Source organism: Saimiri boliviensis, chromosome 16, assembly GCF_048565385.1.
Source record: "Saimiri boliviensis isolate mSaiBol1 chromosome 16, mSaiBol1.pri, whole genome shotgun sequence".
Taxonomy (NCBI): Eukaryota; Metazoa; Chordata; class Mammalia; order Primates; family Cebidae; genus Saimiri; species Saimiri boliviensis.
Window position 1 is genome coordinate 6,783,081 of NC_133464.1, and position 20,504 is coordinate 6,803,584.

Here is a 20,504-nt window from a genome sequence, read left to right on the forward strand (position 1 = left end):
GCCCCTTTAGGAAACAGATAATGTGGAAGCCAGAGTAGGAGTGACCCAAGAAGCAAGAGGCTAATATAGGGGAAAATGTTTTCTTAGGCACTGAAAACCAAGGCGTGTGAAAAGGTAGCAGTGCGATCAGTCAGGCACCTTGCCGCTCGGCAAACACAGGGAACAAAGACTATTGTGAGACCAGTTGGTTTGGAGTTTGAGGGACGTTGATAACCTTGGAGGGGGCTGGATCCGTGAAAAGATAAGCCACAGTTTCCATGTTAAAGGATAGCATTTTGTATTTAAGAAAAGGATACAGGAGAAGAAACCACACAGGACGATACTGTAGACAGAACGTGGGACATGGCAGCAGACAGGCCTGGTTCACCTCTTGTCTTCAAACTTCCCAGCTACGTGGATCATCTTGCCAAAGTTATTTAATACATTCAAGATTCAGTTTTGTCATTTGCAAAATGAAGGTGTTAATCTCCATCACCAGACTTGTGATGAAAAGAGAGGCAAAACTGCTTCATGTGTGTCGTGCACACTGGCCTCTCATGTCGGCCACTGCATCCACTCCCGTCTCCAGAGTCACCACTACACAGTGCCTCATCCCCTGGAGCCTGAGTTGTCACTGAGCACTATTGGCTCTGGTTCCCAAATCACAACTGTATCCTGCTCTCTGGGCCGAATCCTCAGAGCACCTTTCTTCCCTAGACTTGGGTCGGTGCTGTGCTAAAGCTCAGCTCCCAGGCCCCGGCAGCTAAGCCTCAGAGTCATAGACCTTGGATCTGTGGGTAATTTATACCCGCCCTGGCACAAAGAGTGAACATCCACCCCAGGCCTTGGGTGGCATAATAGGTTCATGAAACCCCGAGTCTAGGAACCTGTCCCTACAGCCACTCTGAGCACTAACACTCTGAAACCCAGTACTGCAGTCACCGCTTGTGGGCCGTATTAGACCTGTGGCCAAGAGGGATCCTTTCAGCCAAGGCTTCTCATTATACAGGAAACAATAGGAGAACCTCAAAGGCCATACTGAGGACATTCACAACCCCCACTGCCACTGCCACAGATAGCCTAGGCCACCGAGATACCCACAGTTATTACTGACATTTAATGCCACTGAAGCAGCTGCAAGGAGGGTATACTGCTGCCCCTACTCAGTCAGAGCCACAGGGTTCCTTCCAACTGGTACACTAAGTCCTTTCTGCAAGTGAAGGTCTTGCCTACAAAAGCCATGCTGTAAGATTTAGAAGAGGTGATTGTTCTACCAAATATGCAGACATAAACACAGGGACACATTGATGAAAAGGCAATAAAATATAATACCACCAAAGGAATATAATACCTCTTTAGTAATAGACCCCAAAGAAAAAGAGATCTACAAATTACTGGAAAAGAGATTCAGTATAATGATCTTAAAGAAACTCTGTGAAATACAGAATACAAGTGAACAATTCACTATAATCAGGAAAACAATGCATGATATGAAGAAGAAATATAATGAAGAGTTATTGTGAAAAAGAACCAAATAGAAATCTTGCAGCTGAAGAATTCAATAACAGATATTTTTTAAAAATACAACAGAGAGCTTCAACATCAGACTAGATCAAACAAAAGAAATAATCTCTGAACTTGAATACAGGTTGTTTGAAATGACCCAGTCAAAGCGAATAAAAAGAAATAGGGATAGGAGTTCAAAATATCAGCATTAACAGCAGTTTGAGAAAAGTTGATTCCAACCCTCATGGATGATTTTGCAGATGTGATGGAAATAGCAAGAGAACTAGAACTAGAAATCTCTCATGAAAGAGTCAAACCATGTGGTAAACTTCATGGATGTCATATTCAAGACCAGCCACCCCAACTTTCAGCAACCACCACCCTGATCTATCAGCAGCCATAAACATAAAGGCAAGACAATCCACCAGCAAAAGATTGTGACTTGCGGAGGCCTCAGATGAGTGTTAGCATTCTCAAACAACAAAATATTTCCATTTAAGATATGTACCTTTTTTAGACATAATGCTATTGCATGCTTGATGGGTTATAGCATTGTATAATTGCAACTTTTACATGTGATGGGAAACTAAGAAATGTATGCTACTTGCTTTATTGTGATATTCAATTTATTGTGTTGATCTGGAACCAAACCTGCTGTGTCTCTAAGGTCTGCCTGGATTGTTTCTGATGACACTAGAAATCAATAACAGAGGGATCAAAATCACAATAAGGTATCATCTCAGCCGATTTAGGATGGCAATTATAAAATCAAATAAATATCACATGCCGGTAAGGCTGTGGATAAAAGGGTGCTCTTATGCGCTATTGGTGGGAGTGAAAACTAGCACAGCCACTATCAAGAAGAGTACAGAGGTTCTTCAAAAAACTACAAATAAAATTACCATATGATCTAGCAATCCCACTACCAGGCATTTATCCAAAGGAAAGAAAATCAGTCTATCAAACAGACATCTGCACCTCCACATTTATTGTAGCAGTATTCACAGTTGCCAAGATATGGAATCACCTAGGTGTCCAACAACAGATAAATGGATAAAGAAAATGTGATATACATTATACACAATGGAATATGAGTCAGCCATTGACAAGAATGAAATCCTGTCATTCACAGCAACATGGATGGAACTGGAGGACACTATATTAAGTTAAATAAGCCAAGAACAGAAAGTTAAATACCACATGTTCTCACTTGTATATGGAAGCTAAAAAAAGTTGACCTCATAGAAATAAAAAGTAGACCAGAGGATACTAGAGGCTGGGAAGCATAGGAGAACAACGAGGAGATAGGGAGATACTTGTTAAAGTATACAAAATTATAGCTAGATAGGATAAATATGTTTCAGAGACAAAGGTCTTACCATGTTACCCAGGCTGGTCTCAAACTCCTGGCCTCAAGTATTCTTCTCTCCTTGGCCACCCAAAGTGCTGGGATGTGCCACAGAGCGCAGCTCTCATTCTATTGCTCTATGCCACTGTAGGACAACTCTAATTAACAATAATATGTAGTTTCAAATAGCTATAAAAAGGATATTGAATTTTCCCAACACAAAGAAAAATGATAAATGTTTGAGATGATGGATAGGCTAATTACCCTGATCTGATCACTGTATTTTACATGTATGGAAATCTCATTGTACACCCAGTAATAAATATGCACTATTATTATATTTCAATTAAAAATAAACTTTAAAACTAATAAAAACACAACAATAACAAACAACAGGAGGAATTTTCTTAAATTATAGTAATAAATGGAAATTAAACATCATGCTCCTGAACAACCAATGAGACAAAAAGAAATTAAAAGTGATATAAAAAAATTTCTAGAGACAAATGAAAATGGAAACAAAATATTTACAAACCTAAGGGATACAGTAAAAGCAGTGGTAAGTTTATAGCAATAAATCAAGAAATCAGAAAGATCTGAAATAAACAGCCTAACATTGTACCCCCAGGAACTAGAAAAACAAGAACAAACTAAGAACAAAATTAGAAGGAGGAAAGTAATAATAAAGATCAGAGCAGAAACAAATGAAATAGAGACTACAAAATATACAAAAGATTCAACAAAATGCAGAGTTGATTTTTTTGAAAAGATACGCAGAACCAACAAACCTTTAATTAAACTAAAAAGAGAAGACGCAAATGAACAAAACCAGATATTTAAAAAAGAGACATTACACCTAGTACCACAGAAATACAAAGGATGAGACTATGCTGAATAACTGTTAGAAAACAAATTGGAAAACCTAGAACAAATTGATAAATTTCCAGATAAATACAATTTATCAAGATTAAATAATAAAACATTTAAAAACCGAACATACCAATAATGATTAATGAAGTTGAATCAGTAATAAAAAGTGTCCCATCAAAGAAAAACCAAAAACATGCTGGCTTTCTTGCTGAATTCTACCAAACATTGAAAGAAGAATTGATAACAATTCTCTGCAAACTATTCCAGAAAATTGAGGAGGGGGTATTTCTTCCAAACCCATTCTACAAGGCCAGCATTACCCTCATATCAAAAGCAGACATTAACACAATTGAAAAAGAAAACTACAGGACAATACACCTGATTAACATAGATGCAAAAACCCTCAATAAAATATTAGCAAACCCAATTCAGCAGCACCTTAAAAAAGTCACTCACCATGCTCAAATGGATTCAGCCCAGGGATGCAAAGATGGTTCAACATATGAAAGTCAAAAAAAAATGTGACTCATTGCATTAACAAAATAAAGGGGAAAAACTATATAATTATTAAAATAGACACAGGAAAAGCACTTGATAAAATCTAATATCACCTCATGATAAAAACTCCTTATCAATTAGACATAGAGGGTATGCACCTTAACAGCTGCATTTGGCAAACCCACAGCTGACATTACATGAATAGAAAAAAGTTGAACCATTTTCTCTGAGATTTGGAATAAGACAAAGATGCCTACTTTCTTCATTTCTATTCAATATAATACTTGAAATCCTAACTGGAGCAATTAGACAAGTGAAAGAAATAAGAGATATACAAATAGAAAAGAAAGAAGTTAAACTGTGTCTGTTTGCACATGACTGAATTTTATATATCACAAACACGGAAGAAGCCATCAAAAAACTTTTAAAACTAATGTTAAAACTAATAAATCAATTTAGTAAAGCTGCAGAATACAGAAATCAACATACAAACATCAGTAGCATTTTAATGCTATGCTAATAGCATACTATCTAAAATAAAAATTAAGGAAACAATCTCATTTACAATAGCTACAAAAAGATAAAATACCTAGGATAAGTGTTTCCAGGTAGCTGAAAAATCTCTACACTGAAAACTATAAAATAGTGATGAAAAATATTGAAGAGATCACAAATAAATGAGATTATATCTTGTGCTAATGGATTGAAGTAATTGATATTGTTAAAATATTTCTATTGGCCAAAATGATCTATAGATTTAATGTAATATTTATAAAAATACAAAACTTCACAGAAATAGAAATAAAATCAAAATTCTATACTTCACAAAAACAGAAGTCCTAAAATTTGTATAGAACTACAAAAGACCTTGAGTAGCCAGTGGAATCTTGAGCAAAAAGAACAAAGCTGGAGGCATCACAATACCTAACTTTAAAATGTGCTACAAATCTATAGTAACTACAGTAGCATAGCACTGACATAAAAACAAACACAGATCAATGAAACAGAATAGAGAAATCAGAAATATATCCACATTTCTACGGTCAATTGATTTTTTATGAAGAGGCCAAAAACACTTATTGGAGAAAGGACAATCTTTTCAATAAATGGTACTGAGAAAATTGGATATCTATATGCAGAAGAATGAAACTAGACTTCTCTCTCTACATACAGAAAGCAACTCAAAATTACTTATATACTTATGTAAGCCCCGAAGCTATGAAGCTACTATAAGAAAACATAGGAAAAATGCTTCATGGCATTCTTATGGACAATGATTTTTTTGGACAAGACCTCAAAAGCACAGGCAATGAAAACAAAAGTAGAGAAGTGGGATTACATCAAACTAAGAAGCTTCTGCACAGCAAAGGAAACAATCAACAGCACGGAAGAGAAAACAGAATGAGAGAAAATATTTGCAAACTACACATCTGCCAAGGAGCTAATATTCAGAATATATAAGAAACTCAAACAACTCAACAGCAAAAGCAAACCCCAAATAATCCAATTTAAAAATGGATAAAATATCTCAAAAGATATTTATCAAAAGAATACATACAAGTCATGAGAGATCCAAGATAGCTGATCACTAGCAGCTCGGGATTGTAGCTCCCATTGAAAGCGCAGAGAATGAGAGGATGTCACACTTTCAGACGAATTTTTGTTGCTCACGGACCAGGAGATTCCTAGCGGAGGAGCCCCACGGGTTGCCAGCACGACTCTTGTGGCCGGCGTGGTGGTTTTGCTGGTGCCTCAGTGCCGTGGTTCTTGGTGCAGAGTCAGAAAAGCACCATCAATCTTAACGCCACTGTTTTAACCAGCACAGTGGGTTGCTCAGATTCCGGTGCCCCGAATCAACAAGTTGGACGTTCACTCAGAAATCTAATTGGAAAGTCGGTAATTACAAAGACGATAGATGGATAAATTTATAACGAAGAGAAGAAACCAGCCTGAAAAGGCTGAAAATACCCAAAATCAGAACGCCTCTCCCTCTACAGGAGACCACAGTTCCTCATCAGCAACAGAACAAGGCCTGATGGAGAACGAGTGTGTTCCATTAACAGAAGTAGGCTTCAAAAGGTGGTTGATAAGAAACTTCTGTGAGTTAAAAGAACTTGTTCTAACCCAATGCAAAGAAACTAAGAACTTTGAAAAAAGGTTTGACGAAATGCTAACGAGAATAGGCAATTTAGAGAGGAATATAAGTGAATTAATGGCGCTGAAAAACACAACACGAGAACTTCACAAAGTATGCACAAGTTTTAACAGCCGAATTGATCAAGCAGAAGAAAGGATATCAGAGGTCGAAGACCAACTTAATGAAATAAAACAAGAAGACAAGATTAGAGAAAAAAGGATAAAAAGGAATGAACAAAGTCTCCAAGAAATATGGGACTATGTGAAAAGACCTAATCTACATTTGATAGGTGTACCTGAATGTGACGAAGAGAATGAATCCAAGCTGGAAAATACTCTTCAGGATATTACTCAGGAAAACTTTCCCAACCTAGCAAGGCAGGACAATATTCAACTCCAGGTAATACAGAGAACACCACAAAGATATTCCTCAAGAAGACCAACCTCAATGCACATAATCATCAGATTCACCAGGGTTGAAATGAAGGAGAAAATACTAAGGGCAGCCAGAGAGAAAGGTCAGGTTACCCACAAAGGGAAGCCTATCAGACTCACAGCAGATCTCTCAGCAGAAACCCTACAAGCCAGAAGAGAGTGGAGGCCAATATTCAACATCCTTAAAGAAAAGAACTTTCAACCCAGAATTTCACACCCAGCCAAACTAAGCTTCATAAGCGAAGGAAAAATAAAATCTTTTGTGGACAAGCAAGTACTCAGAGATTTCATCACCACCAGGCATGCTTTACAAGAGTTTCTGAAAGAACCACTACACATAGAACAACCAGTATCAGCCTTTCCAAAAATATACCAAAAAGTAAAGAGCATCAACACAATGAAGAATTTACATCAACTAATGGGCAAAACAGCCAGCTAACATCAAATGGCAGTATTAAATTCACATATATTATTATTAATCCTAAATTTAAATTGACTAAATCCCCCAATCAAAAGACACAGCCAAAACCCATCAGTATGCTGCATTCAGACTCATCTCACATGCAAGGATATACAAAGACTCAAAACAAAGGAATGGTGAAAATTTATCACCCAAATGGAGAGCAAAAATAAATAAATAAATAAAAAACAGGAGTTGCAATTCTTGCCTCTGATAAAATAGGCTTTAAAGCAACAAAGATCAAAATGGTAAAAGGATCAATGCAACAAAAAGAGCTAATGATCCTAAATATATACTCACCCAATACCCAGCTACATAAGACTTATAAAGAGACTTAGACTCCCACACAATAATAGTGGGAGACTTCAACAACAATACCAGACAGATCAATGAGACAGAAAATTAACAAGGATATCCAGGACTTGAACTCAGATCTGGAACAAGTAAACTTAATAAACACTTATAGAACTCTCCACTTTAAATACACAAAATATACACTCTTATCAGCACCACATCACACTTACTCACAGGTTTAAATGAAATATTGGTTGGCTGCTTGTTTGTTATTTTCTTCCCTCATGTTTTCCTGTCTCCTTTATTAAGCACAATTATTGGTATAAAAGAGGTTTTCAATACCCATTTTTAGACTGCATTCGCCTGGGCAATAAAGCAACACTTCTGTTCTCTCACCCTCTTCCTCTTTCTTCCTCTCCTTCATTCTTCTTCTTTCTTTCTTTCTCTCTTTCTTTCTTTTTCTTTTCCTTTTTTTTTTTAAAGAATACATACAAGTGGCGAACAGGTATATGTTAAAATTACCAACATTACTAATTATCAGGGAAATACCATTTAAAAGTACAATGAGATATCACCTCACCCCAGTTAATATAGCTATTATCAGCCAGGCATAGTGACTCACACCTGTAATCCCAGCCCTTTGGAGGACTGAGGCAGGAGGATCACTTGAACTCAGAAGTTTGAGAACAGCCTTGGCAACATAGGAAACCCCATCTCTACACATTTTTTTTTAAAGAAAATTAGCCAGGGATAGTGGCACATGACAGTGGGACGGTGGTCCTAGCTGTTTGGAAGGCTGAGGTGGGAGGACCAATCTGGCCTAGGAGTGGGGAGGTTGAGGTTGCAGCGAGCTGTGAATTGTGCAGCTGCACTCTAGACTGAGTGACAAAAAGATCCTGTCTCAAATAAATAAATAAATGAAGGAATGGCTCTTATCAAAAAGACGAAAGAGAACAGGTGTTGGTGAGAATGTGGAGAGAAGAAACACGTTTGTATGGTGTTAGCACAGCCATTAAGGAAAACAGTATAGAGGTTTCCTCCAAAATTAAAAATAGAATTGCCATATTATCTAGTGATACCACTGCTGTGTATATATCCAAAGGAAATGAAATTAGTATGTTAAAAAGATAACTGCACTTCCATGTTCATTGCAGCATTATTCACAATAGCCAAGATACACAAACAACCTATGGAATCAATGGAAGAATGGATAAAGAAAATGTAGTATAGATACATAGTTGGACTTTTAGAAGTAGCAAGAATAATGGTTGCTACCAGGGTCTGGAGTGGTGCATCTGCAACAGAGATGGTCAGGGAGATGTTCATCAAAGGGTAAAAAAATCCATTTAGATAGAAGGAATACGTTCATGGGATCTATTGTCCAACATAATAGAGACAATAGTTAATAGTCATGAGTCATGTAATGACAAAGATACATCCTGAGAAATGCATTGTTAGGTGGTTTCATCATTGTGTGAACCTCATAGAGTTTACTTCCACAAACCTAGATGGTATAGCTTACTATACACCTAAGTTATATGGCACTACCTTTTGATCCAAGGCTACAAACACATACAACATGTTACCATATTAGATACTGGAGGCAATTACAACACAGTGGTATCTGTGTATCTAAATACAACAGAAAAGCTACAGTAGAAATATGATCTAAACATTTTTAAAAGGTACACCTCTAAAGGGCACTTACAATGAATGCAGCTTGCAGGTCTGGAAGTTGCTCTGGATGAGTGAGTGAGTGGATGAGTAGAGAATAAACGTGAAGGCTTAGGGCATTACTAACCACTATAGCAGACTTTAAACAATGCACTAAGCCTACACTAAATTTATGAAAATATTTTTCTTTCTTCAATAAAAATGTAACCCTAGGTTTCTAACTTTTTACCTTTATAAACTTTTAAATATTTTTAACTTTTGACTCTTTTATAATAATAACAAACACATTGTACAGGTATATAAAACTGTTTTGTTTCTTGATATCCTTACTCCATACACTTTTTTTTTCTACTTTTAAAAGTTTTACATTTTTTTCACTATTTAAACTTCTTTGTTAAAAATAAAGACACAAACACACATGTTAGCCTAGGCCTGTCTGGGCTAATGGCTGACTAATATCACTGACTTCCCCTTCCACATCCTGTTGCACTGGAAAGTCTTCAGGTGCGATAGCACGCACGGCGCTGCCCTCTCCTGTGATAACAGTGCCTTGATGCCTTCTGAGGCTCTTTTAGAAGCAGTCACTCTTTTCAGAAATGTGACCATGGTGGTTTGCTCGTTTGTGTTTTTAATCAGAGATTGGCTTGTAAGCACCGTGACCATTTCTCTTTCTAATGAAAGTCCTTTCATGTTGGATTCCATGTTTTCAAACTTTGTAAAGAGCTTGAGGTCTGCAAAAACTTCTGCTGACCACTTCACGGAATTTTCTGTGGGTGTTTTCTTCTTCTTTTGAATGCTTCTTCAGCTATGTGTTCCTGTTCGGTTTCAACAGTTCCTCACTAATCAATTCCTCAGGAAGGACCTCTAGGAGGTCCTCAATGTCATCCTCATTTATACCCAGGTTAAGTTGTTTTTCATCTCCACTGCAAATTTGTTGAGTGATGTGTTGCACTGCAATGTGACAATGGCTACATGGTCACGAGGAGATAGGAATTTTTCAGCTTCATTGCTTTATGTGACCGCTGTTGTATATGTGGTCCATCACTGACCCAAAAGGTGGTTTTGTGGCACAGGACTGTATTGTATTCTTGAAAAATGCTAATAGAGTAGATTTTAAGCATTCTCACCACAAAATGATAATGACGTGAGGTAATGCATATGTTAATTAACTACATTTAGCCATTCTATTACGTGTATGAATATTTAATAACATTATGATATACCTGATAAATATATACAATTTTATCTGGCAACTTAAAAAGTGAAATAAATAAATAAATAGACAAGTTCAACATATACAAACAAGGGTTGGTGAGGATGTGGAAGAAATGGAATCCTCAATATCTCTGGTGGGGGTGCAAAATGGTGCAGCTGCTTTAGAAAACAGCCTGGCAGTTCCTCAAAATGTTAAAGAGACACCTACTGAAATTTTACTGAAATAAAAACCTGTATGCACAAACATTTGCACACAGATGTTTGCAGTAGCATTAATACATAATAGCCAAATAGTAAAGACAATCCAATGCCCATCAACTGATGAAAGGATAAAAAAAGCTGTGATAGACTCACAGAATGAAATATTATTCAGCAATAAAAAAGAATGAAATACTAATACGTGACACAACATCAAGAAAGCTTGAAAATACTATGGTGAGGGAAAGAAACCAGTTTAGAAGAGACAACATATTATATGATTCCACTTACACAGAATGTCTTTGAAGGGTAAGTAAACAGAGACGTGCAGTGGGAAAGACAGAAAACAAGCAGGAAACAAGAAGAACACTCCCCTGGTTCACAATTCTAGCTACGTTAGCTGACCCTCAGCAAACAATCAGCACATTTAAGGGAGTTAAAACCCAGCAATCAATCCTAACAATTTATTCTAATCTTATTGGCTCCTTCCTTTAAAATATGTTTACAATCATGACAATTCACTTCATTCATACATTCATCAAACATCCCTTCTATAGGAGGCTGTAAGAAGGAGTATTCAAGATTTCCAAGCTAGGAAAGGCTTCCCAGAAGATGAAACGTTTTACTGAAATACAGTAAAATTTCCTTAAGCACTACAAGGAAGCCCTCCCAGACACAGGAGCTGCAAAAGTAAAAGTAAGCACTCTGGAAACAGCATGTAGTATGGCCACATGGAAGAGGGGAAGGAAAATGGGCATATGACGCTCGCAGGTAGCCTGGGGTGGGCAGTGAGAGGGTGTGCAGCCCGCACGGCACTTAAATAGCGTGTGTCATCTGATGGTCTCATCCAATTGTCTACGTTTAAGTTCTGGAAATCCCATCTCTGTGTATTCTCATATTTACTCTCACATAATTTCAAATGGGGAGGAAATCAGCATGTACATAACCTTAGAAGATAATTATTTATTACCTTATTATAATCTGCATAGAGTGGCTATTAGCAGTCGTTCTTCTCAGCCATGAAAGATTATTAATAAGGTGAAAGACCTAGATGTATAGAGAGAGGAATTTGTTCAGGGTTTCATTTCCAATGAAGAATACAATATAAATCATGTTTCAGTGATGATAAAATGTGCAGTAGCAAATCTAAGTGTCATATATCATAAGGAGGATTTTGTCAAACATCATATTTCATTTGGTTGACATAAAGCTATCAAACATCTCAGACATAGTCTCAGCCTGGCTGCATAAATTAAGTGTCATTTTTATTGCCATTTTGTTAATGAAATATAAAAATTAAATGCATTGCAATGGAACGGTGAAATAAAGAGTAGTACACATGCCTTGGACCTCAAAAGAAATTGAATGGAATTAATGATCATCAGATACTGAGCCCAACTGGAGAGAAAGAAAGAAAGAAAGAAAGAGAAAGAAAGAAAGAAAGAGAGAGAGAGAAAGAAAGAAAGAAAGAAAGAAAGAAAGAAAAAGAAAGGGAGAAAGAAAGAGAGCAAAAGACCATAAAAGAAATCTAATAGGTATTCCCTACCTTTTCTCACTTCAGATTTAGTTTTCCTTGGAATCTGTGTTGGGCTAAGTCTTATATTCCTATGAGCCAGGATTCATTGATTGACTTTTGACTTTTTAAAATTGGATATATTAAGCCAAAGCAAATACATTATAATTGATTGATTCCACGACAACACAGAGAAGAAAAAAAAGAAGGTCAAATAGTAGAGCCCTGCCCTTTGAAATTTACAAAGTTGCAAGCTAACTGAAACTCCAAAACAGTAACAGACAGCCAACAACATTCAACAAGCAAGTTTTTATTTGTCTCCAATTCTGTGCCAGGCTCTGAGCTTTTAAAGAGCCTCCCGGTGAGGTCACTAGATATGTTCTCAGGCTTTTTTCAAGATGTCCGCCTTTCCACAGCCCACTCGATCCAATCTAGCCCAATCTTTGATGGACTGATATTAGGAAGGTGACCAATATGATAGACCCCTGGAGAAAGAGGTATGACCTGGCCAAGCCCCAGCCCATCTGGATTTCTGTGCTTACTGGGAATGTGTACCATATCAGGATGCCAATGCAAGCAGTCTTTGCCTGGGGAAGTGATCAAAGTGGATGACTCCAGAAGATGTGTCCTTACCCATGAGCATGGCTCAGATCCACTGAGTCAGTAAAAACACATAGATATAGAGGAACGTGAGCAAAAACCTCAGTGGCAGACATCTGGTCCTGTGACAGGACTTTATGCAAACGGTGCAGCCAGGCCTTCCTTATGACTAGTAAAACACGTAAGGCTGAAAACGATGTTTTAAATAAATTGGATTTTGACTTAAAGAATACAGAAATATATGTAAATAGGGGATGAGTGCATTTAATACAGGCTAAGACTTGATTTTTCTTGAGCTCTGTCTACTCTAGCAACGGAGGAATCAGTTCTAAGCTTATCTAACCATTGCAGGAGCAGTGAGATCAGCTCATCAGATTCTGGCCTAGAATTCTTCCTTAGAAAGGTGGAGAAAATTATGCCTACTAAGAATTCCATTTCAGTTCAATTTGCTCTCGGCTATATAGAGCATCTGAAGTGAGAACAATATAAAGAAATGAGGAGAGCTTTAAAAATAAGACAATTGGCTGTGCTTGGGTGGGTGCACTGAAGTTTTTAGCACTAGTAGGATGCTTTTGAAGTATTAAAAAAAAAAACCCAGCAAGCAAACAAATAGCACTGTCATATCCTCTGGTATTTCAATGAGTATTACTTATTATCTAACACCTTTCTCCACCAGAAATATTGTATATATATTGTATAATATATATATATACACACTATATATATATATTTATTTATTTATTTAAATTTATATTTGAGAGTAGGAGTCGGAAACAACTCTCCCCATCCCCTTGAATGCAGTATTCTGCACCTGAAAAGCATGTGTCATTGAGAGAAAATTTGGTGCCTATATATGGGCTGGTCTCTGTCTATACTTTCATTACACAATAGTTAGAAGGACTCATTAATAATGAAATACGTACAATCTTACTCCGATCATTATAAAAACAAAAGAAAGCATTCTAAAAGATTATTTAAATTTTTAATTATTCAGTTGATGATAAAAACCAAAAATGGTATGATTTCCCCATGAGCAAGAGAATCACTTTTTATACATCTACATTGCTTTTCCTAGGCGTCAATTTTGTTTGCTGGAGAAACTGGAAAAGCTGAGATGGGTATCAAGTCTCTCGACATCCCTAATGTTTTGCTACTTATTATGTAGGTCTCAATATTTCACAGCCATTCTGCCTGGGACCTTAAACTCCACATAAATATTGGTAATCCACTTTCTTTCTTTCTGATGGAAGATCAAAAGATACCGTGATTCATGTCACTTTGGAAAATAACTAGTCAAATGTCTACCTGTAAAGGTGAACAACAATAATTTATTCTTATCTTTCTTTTACTGCATGCTTAGAACAACAGTGGAATTCCAAAAGCTCATAATATTTATCAAGATGAGTTTACTGAGAAGGATGTATTGTTAATGAACATTATTCTGTCATTTAGTCATCTTACAATTTATTCTATTAATCACAAGGACACAGGCTGCTTATTCAAAGGCACCAGATCCGTATCTTCATCTGAATCCGTGTTTTATCTGTAATCAGGATCAAGCAGCTCCTCTTCGTCAGCAATATATGCACTAACTAATTGCCGTCATGCATCCCCTCTCAAAACCATTCCCTCCAACTGGAAGTGAATATTTTTCCAAGTTTGTAGTAACACTGGAGCGAATGAGTTCCTCGGTTCTGTTGTGCTTTAAGCTCGTTCCAAACTCTATTTTGCAGTGAAGCCTGGCACAGTGAACGCATCCTCTGTGAATGCTCGGAGCTTTTGTTCTTTTTTATCAACTACGCACAGACACCAAGGGGTCTCTTTGCTGAAGCAGGCTCCTTAAGGCTGGGGTTTTCATTGTGATAACCTCACCATTCAAGGCCTTGCCCTATAGATGGGCCCTTCAGACCGTTTAATGAAGCAAAAAGCTGGAAAAGGACTTTGTTCTCTCAATGTCTTTTTCACCATTGAAAACCTCATTGTTTTATGGCACACCGATGAAGCATTTTTATAAGATCCATCTAAAGTAAGTGCATTTTAGGAAATCCACATCATACTTGGGAGAACACGATAATCAAAGATGCACGGGAAAATGTTCCCATTATTGAATCTCAAAAGCAGAGCATGTGATTGGATATTTACAAAGCAACCTTTCCGTTTCCAAAAGCACTGGATTTTAATATTCACACGAAAAAAAAAATGCCTAGATAGATTTAACAGAAGTACTTGACTTTCAAATTAAGAATGTGAAGAAGCAAAATGTGGTCTGATAATGAGCAAAGAATTCATTTTCAGACATACCAGCTAAAATTCTAGTTCAGCAGGGTGGTTCTGAGGATATCGGAGAGCACAGGGGGCAGTGCTGTGATCCCTGGTGAGGAAAAGCTCTTGATAAGCACAAAGTGTTATTATTATCTTGACAGTTTGAGGTACTCTTAGCGGCAATCATTTAGAAGAATGTTCTCACAACCAAAATATTACAAAATTAACCTTTCGGAGAACTGCAAGGCAGTTATAAAGTATTTGAAATAGAGAATATGATTTAAGAGAGCTAACAGAAAACTCTACGTTCTAACAATAATGAAGTTGATGAAGATTATCTGCCTAAGGTAGGAACAGAATATAAATTCCACCATCCTTAAAGTACTCCCCAGAAAGTCAGACATCTCAGAGAATAGAGTCTCCAGAGATGGTATGTACATATCTCAGTGCACATAGGGGGTGCCTTCACAGAGGGGGAAAAAGATAACTCCCTTTAATCTCCCTTTAGGACAGATTTGACCCTGTTGAGGAAGTATAGAATTTTTTAGGAGCCAGCTGCCCGTAGTAATTATCATAACTTGTCAAATTATGGCTTCCTAAAAGACGTTTCTTCTTCTGCCATCTTCAAGTCATCCATTTAAAACACTCTAAATTATCATAAAATGGGTTATAAAGTGTAAATAAATAACCCATACCGATGTAGATGACAAATAAATCTTTCTTAAAGCCTTTCCTATATAATTCTTTTAAAAAATAATTCCAAGAGGTTTCTAGCTACTGATAGTTATATCAGTGGTTCTCAACTGAGAATTTTTTTGTCCCCCAAAGGAAAGGTGGTATTTTTGGTTTTTACAGCTTAAATGGGAAGTGCTTCCTGCATTTATTCAGTAGAATACAGGGATGCTGTGAAATATCCCATAATATCTGGACAGTCCCTCTCACTGTAAAGAATTGTCCAACTCAAAGTCGGTAGTACCAAGGTTGAAAAATCCTGACCTACCTGACTGATTCCAGAATCGTCCATGGCATTGAGAGTTCTTCATTAAATACTCGCCTTCCACACATCATCAAAGCTCCTCAAAACTTGTCTCTGATTTCCTCATTGCACATTATCCCTTGCCAATTTTAATTCTATATAAGGTTTGAATTAAACATTACAGCAATTTATTAGACATAAAATATTTCTTCTCCTAAATATTCATAAAGACTCAGGTCCAAGCGGTGGCTGAAGGTCTTTATAATTACACAATATCTAAATGAGAGACATTGGACTTACAGATCCAACATAATTCCCTCTAAGGAATAATGTTTTATTCCTCAAAGTGAAGAGGATAATGAAAGATCAGTTGTCTCCAAAGTTAGAAAAGCAGTTACTCTTTTCTCCTCCCAGGATGATTCACTATGGAGAGGCAAACCAGCATACTGGTAGTTAATTCCTTTAAATCTCAATTTGCCAAATTTTAAAGTGAAGGGACTTGAGCAAGATAAGGAGCGGCCGCTATTTGAGAGGTATTTCAAGAAGCTGTTTTTGCCCACATAACAAGCATGACTCATCAACAGGGCGCTCTTATCAGAGTTTAGACACAGCTTTAGATTCTTCTTAATGCAGAGCACCAGCTAGAGTGTTGGTGGGTACTGCTGAACACTTGGAAATGGCCTGGGTGTTGAAAATTGTCATTCCCTACAATAATCTCTGAGGTCCATAGCAATTCTTCCATGTCTTAACTCCATGATCTCTGAGCAGTGAGGTTATCTAAAGCTGACATACTCCCTGTCTCACCCAGGGTTAACACCAAGAGAAATGCAGGGAGTGCTCAGTGGGTGCGTGGTCAACAGCGGCTTCTTGCCACTGCTCTTCCTGTCATTGTAGTGGAGGCATACACTCAGCCGCTGGCTCTGTGGATCTGCAGGGCCAAGAAGTTCAGGCTCCCTCTCACTGCAACCTGCATAAGGCAGGTGACAGCAAAGCAGCAAAGAGCCTTAGGGTTCACTTGTCCAAAGACTGCACACCAGAGAGCAGGCTCCCGATACACTCCATGGAATCACTTTGGAATCATCTTTCAAAGGTAGAGCAGTTCAAAGCTAATCCAAAGAAACAACCGTCGCCAAGCAATTATCCATTGCCTTCTGCATTCAGCCTCCTGCCAAAGGTCTTCAGATCTCAGGGGGAAAAAGAAGAGATGAAGAAAGGGGAGACTGGGAAGGAGTCACATCTAGCTTCATTCATTCTGTTCAAGTTAATAGCTGCTGCCATTATACAATTATTTATTATTTCAATATATTGTTTAAACTTCACTGAAACTCTAATATGTCTCTAAATAATGTACCTTTCCGATAAACAAAGACTGTGTAGGCATCCTAGAAGCAACAGGCTAGGTCCTTATGGAAAGCCAAAATGAGACAGAGCTCAATACATTCAGATTACCCTCTCCATATAAAAGACGCACTTCAGAGAAAATCAGAATTTTACCTACCTGTAAATGGTACAATTATGCTACTGAAGACAATCGAGTGAGAACTGGTAGTTTATCATAAACCTTTGCTTGAAAGACAACACAAGCCAAAAATCCGCAGAATGCAAATGAATTGTGTTAACTGCCCCACTTGGAGAGCTGTGCATTAGCTGTGACAGTGAAATGGTTTAGTATTAAAGTGTATCAATCCTTTGGTTTGAAAACAGTTAAAAGCATGGAATGACCTATTCCAGTTCTGTGACTTTCTGAAAGTCAATGCTGGTAGTGATAATTTTAGATAAATAAAACCTTCATTGATCCTAAGAACTTGGACATTATTCTGTCCTAAGAATTATTCACCCACTACAGCTAAAATGTGTGATTTAGCATCTTCTTGTACAGGATCTCATCCGTCTTCTCCTTTTCTGATGGCATACTATTAAGTTTTATGCTTAAATCCTTCTGTAACTCAATGTGTATAATGAATGTCTTAAAACCCAACCATAATAAATAAAAATGTATTTGTACTATTCTAATATAAATTGTATCTATGAGAAAAGAAAATGTGTTAAAGATCTTGAAATACTGTTTATAGTGAAATGAAAAGTGACATATCTGATACCAGACACTTAAAAATTACTTATTTTGATATTCATTCATGCCCTTGATTATTAGTATATCTCCCTTTCATGTTGTTTTTTTCTTAGCAAAAAACAAATATTTAATAAAGTTGATTGACGTTGGGGCTGACTGGGATATCATGCCAATAAATTTTGAAAAACCACCTAACAGCAGAGCCCTGAGAACTGCAATGTCACTTCATCATTGCAGAAATAAAAGCACATTTTCAATTTTTCATGACGTTTAACCATCTTTTCCTGAACTCAATGAATCTAAAATATGTGGTTTGACAAAAGTAATTAAAGTGTGGACATTTTGAGTTATTTTGATATTTGAAATGCGAGCTTGTCTACCTTACAACTCCTCATCCATCAAGCTTCTTTTTCTAACTTGAAATGACCTTAAAGTTACTCAGACATAGTAACCTTGAAGGCCAGTTCTAAAGCTTTGATAGGTTGCCCTTCTGTATTTCAGTAAGATTTTCCTTACAGGTAAAGTAAGACTATGGGCTCATTCATTTTAGCTGGAAATTGAAGACATGGAGAGAGATTTGGCCTCTGCACCACAAACGGCCTTTCTGCAAATGCAATGCTTCTGTGGATGCCTTAGATAACCAAGAATTATCTTTATTACAGAATTCTTCAATTCAGAAATGTTTCAAAAAAAAAAAAAAAAAAGAACATAACACTATGCCATTCTTGAAACCATATACATGATCTTACAGATAATTCATGAACAACCTTGATTAAAAGTGGTATACCAAGTATTCTGTGTATTAGTCTCAGTTCTCCAAAGGAGTGAAACAAATAGGATATGAATATAAAGTCAGCTTTCTGTATCCCTGGGTTCTACACATGGATTACACCAACTACAGATTGAAAATATTCAGAAAAAAAATGTATGGTTGTGTCTGTACTAAACCTGTACACGTTTTTCCTTGTCATTCTTCCCTAAGCAATCCAGCATACCATCTATTTAAAAAGCATTTATATTGTATTAGGTGTTATAAGTAATCTAGAGATGATTTAAAGTATTTGGGGAGATTTCGTAGGTCCTCTGCAGATACTACACTATTTTGCATAAGGGACTTGAACATCCACAGGGTTTTGTATCCATGGGAGGTCCTAGAACTAATCCCCTAGAACCAACAACCCTGAGGATACCAAGGGACGACTGTATGTGTATGTATAAAATTGACCCACACAATCAGGAAAGCTGAGAAGTCCCAGATCTGCAAACTGAAGACTCATCGAGGCAATGACGTAAGTTAAACTGCCCCCAACTGATTTAAATATGAATTCCATCAGGAAGCATCTTCACAGATACACCCAGAAATAATGTTTAACCCAATATCTGGGCATCCCATGATTTTGATATGTAAAATCAACCAGCAAGCCTAGTAAGACGTTCACAGTATATTTATAATATCATATTTTCTTTCAGGTTATCAGTCTGTGGCAATAATACTACTCCAGCTATTCCATTACCAAATTATTGACTTAATGCCGAGTTTGTGCAAAATGCAATGCTAAATGGTACCAAGATGTAGGTCATGCTTACAATTGTGCAAATATAGATTGTAACTTACAAATAAGAGACAGCTTGTATATTAAAGAACAAAATTTACCTTCTGTGGAAGTGGTTCTCAAATCATGGTCTTCCAACCAGCAGCATCAGCCATCACATGGAAACTTGTTAGATTGCACCTGCTTGATCTCCACCTCAGACATGCCGAGGCAGAAACTCTTAAGGTAGATCCAGCAATCTGCATTTTAATGAGTGGGTGATTTTGATGCACACTGAAGTTTGAGAATCACAGCTCTGTCACAGCAGTTCTCAAGGTCCGGCTGCAGGCCTCTAGGGATTCCTGAGATCTTCCCAGGATGAGGTTCAACTACTTTTCTAGTAATACTACGATGTTATTTGCCTTTAATATAGCAAATAACACGTTCCCTCTGGGTATTAAAGCAAGGATGGTTGCCACTACTGATGCCTTAACATGGATCAAGACAGTGGCACCAATGATAACAGTCAATGTATTTTTTACTAGCATTGGCATGCAATTTTTTTTGAAATACTCATGCTTGTTTCACTTAAGTAAGTCCTTGATTACACAGAAAAAAATTAATTTTATTGAAACTTGACCTTCAAGTGTGTACTTTCTATTATTCTGTGTGATAAAAAGAGAAATATTCATGGAGTGCTATTGTTGCCCACCAAAGTAAGATGGTGGTCTGAACAAAAGGTACCAATGATATTGTTGGAGTTGGATGCTGAACTAGAAGGGTGTTTTTCCCATGGGACAATATTTTTACTTGAAAGGACAACTGACAGACAGTGCCTGGTTATCCAGAATTGGGCATTTGGCAGACATTTTCTCAAAATGAGTAAAGCGAGGCTGTCAAGAAAAACAATTGACGATATGCATTGCCAAATGGTGAG